Source organism: Anser anser (assembly GCF_964211835.1).
Source record: "Anser anser genome assembly, chromosome: 1".
Lineage (NCBI taxonomy): Eukaryota > Metazoa > Chordata > Aves > Anseriformes > Anatidae > Anser > Anser anser.
In genome coordinates, this window is record NC_139720.1 from 72,852,768 (window position 1) to 72,855,267 (window position 2,500).

The 2,500-nt window shown below is 35.8% G+C and overlaps 1 long non-coding RNA gene across 2 annotated transcripts in view; it reads left to right on the forward strand.

Moving 5' to 3' along the window:
• The first annotated feature begins 6 nt into the window (after nucleotides 1-6).
• LOC310882255 overlaps nucleotides 7-2,500 on the forward strand; it is a 3,322-nt gene continuing 828 nt past the window's right edge. The window contains exons 1-2 of one of the 2 annotated variants that reach the window (XR_014572870.1): nucleotides 7-156; nucleotides 306-2,500. The exon at nucleotides 306-2,500 is cut by the window's right edge and continues 828 nt beyond it. This is a non-coding gene — a long non-coding RNA (uncharacterized lncRNA). The remainder of the gene's footprint in view (nucleotides 157-305) is intronic. The other variant, XR_014572871.1, reaches the window with a different exon arrangement.

Below are 2,500 nucleotides of genomic sequence, written 5' to 3' on the forward strand. Positions count from 1 at the left end.
CACTAAAAAAGATTACCTAATAAGGCTATGGAATTCTCACTATTGGATTGATTTATTTATTTTTAAATGGGATTAATAACCCTCTCTCAGTAATAAGATGCATTGGGTGCTTAATATCCAGTCAGAGCAGAAAGGAGGAACAGTCAAGATGATCAGGTATGGCTGTTAATGTTTCTAGGTGTTTTAATTCCTTCCGTTATATTTTTTCTTCCCCCAAAGTTTTTTTTTTTCCCTTCCCCTGATGCACTTGTTTTTTTGTTGTTGTTTTTTGTTTGTTTGTTTGTTTTGTTTGTTTGTTTTTACAGTTCAGGAATTCAAAAATACCAACTGTGGCTAAATTAACTTTTCCTCTTAGGGTAGGAAAGTAATACACACGTCTGTCAGGCATTTATTTTTCCCTCTTAAAAGTAAATTATTTTGTCTACAAACTAAAGTAAACGTAAAATTGGTCCTTGAAATCCAACACTTTTATTCCTAAGACCCTTGGCAGAACAAAAGAGACTCATTAGACTTACTGTGAAGTTAAAACTCATTGAAATCTTATATAGAGGCTTTACTCAAATTATGTGTGTTGGCTTTGTAGGGTTTTGATACTATTCTTTAAAAATAACTGCCTTTTTTCTCATTCAACTGAACTGTTCTTCTCAAGAGACTTTCCTTAAAATTGTCAACTATTGAAATGCCTGTTATTTCCATGGACTTCCAGGATATCAAGACATTACCTCCAATTAAGTGATTTTTCTAAAAAAAACAAAGCTCCCTACACACAATAGAAGTTGGGTGCGAACTGACCATTAAATGAGCACAACCACTTGTCCCTCTGTGTGTCCCTCTCCACCTCATGACAAATCAATCTATACTGACAACATTTTAGAGTCAATGTTTGTACAAAAAACATCAGGGACTGATTATTTCAAGGATTTCATCTGAAGCAAAGGCAAACTACAGCATTGTTGCCATGGAGGACAGTGGAAAACCTCCTGAACGAGGTCCTTCCTACATAGAATGAGCAGTGGATAAAAAGCTTCTTGAAAAAAAATCCAGTTAAGAAAAAGAAATAGGCAAAAATGATAATCATGAAGCCAAAATAAGCCTGCTTCTGAGTTCTCGAATGAGAAAAACGATTCTTAAAGAATGTAATTACCTCATGCTGAAGAAAAATAAAAGAGAACAGAATATGGCCAACACACGGAACAACAACTGGTGCTACAGATGAAAGAATACCATGAGTGATGTAAAGAAAAGCAGGAGGATAGAGGCTCTGAAGTATGTTTACCAGTGAGCCTCATCTGCAGCATTCAGAAGAACATGTACAGAACAATACGACATGGAGGATGATGTTTGCGCACACTCACTGACTTTTATCTATCTTTTATTGTGTCAAGATCTCTTAAGAGTTTAATTGCAATTCTAAATTCCCTTCGTTTTGTAAATCCTGCTTATTGGGGTACCTAAAATAGCTCTGTAATGTTTTGTGGCCTGGAGTCATTGATATCTATTCTCAACTTTAATTCTCTTTTAATACATATTTTGCCAAGAATATATGCCAGCGCGTTAGAAAACTGTTAAACAAATCGCTTCAGGGGACGTTACTTCTTAAAACACAGTGTTTGGCCTGAGGTAATCACAAGGTGGCTATCATGGCTACAGACTATTAAGGGTAGAACACCGGAGCAACTGTTTCATTCTTGGAGAGGCCCCAAAAGGTGGTATTAGGCAATAGCTTTTCTATCTAGAAAACTTATGTTCTGGATAATGCAGAGTACTCCAATCCTGTTTGACTTAGTATGCATATGAGTCACTGTGGTACCACGGCCAAATGCCAGAGTCAAATCCCCCAATCCTTTCCTCACAATTTCAGGGGGATATTGCACTCTTCCCTTTCTGTCCCAGACAGGGCATTTTGTGCAGATTTGCTGTGTGATTTTTAAAGAGCTGCTGCACATCACTGTAGATTCTTTATATTTCAGTGGCAGGTGAAAGGAATTGTGTACTTCAATCTAATTGTATATACAAATGGTATACTACAGCTTTTTAAAGACACCGACAAAAGATTTTTAAAGTATTCTAAGAATCTTCTGAGCAGAGAGGAAAGGTACTCTAACAGTAATCGTTAACATTTCATGTTGTACATCCTTAAAATATCCTTGCCACAAGTTTGAAATAAGTATAGGAATACTGTGCAGTCACATAGCCACTTGACAATTTTTGAAAATGCATTTTCAGTTCTATGCTGTATTATTGGAATTCCAGTGTCAATAATTTGTAGCCAATCTACAATTTCTACTTAAACAAGAAAATCAAGCATTATTTTTTTTTCTACGAAATACTCTATTTCTGCCCAGCTTTACTGAGCTAAGTTATAAAAAGCCTGTTAGAAAAGACTGATTGCTTCCTGGATTATAACTGTGCACAAATAAGCGATTTATCTCAAACATACTGTAATACTGCTAGGCTTTGGAACAAATCACCAAACCAAAAGTTGCATTGCAAATTTCCA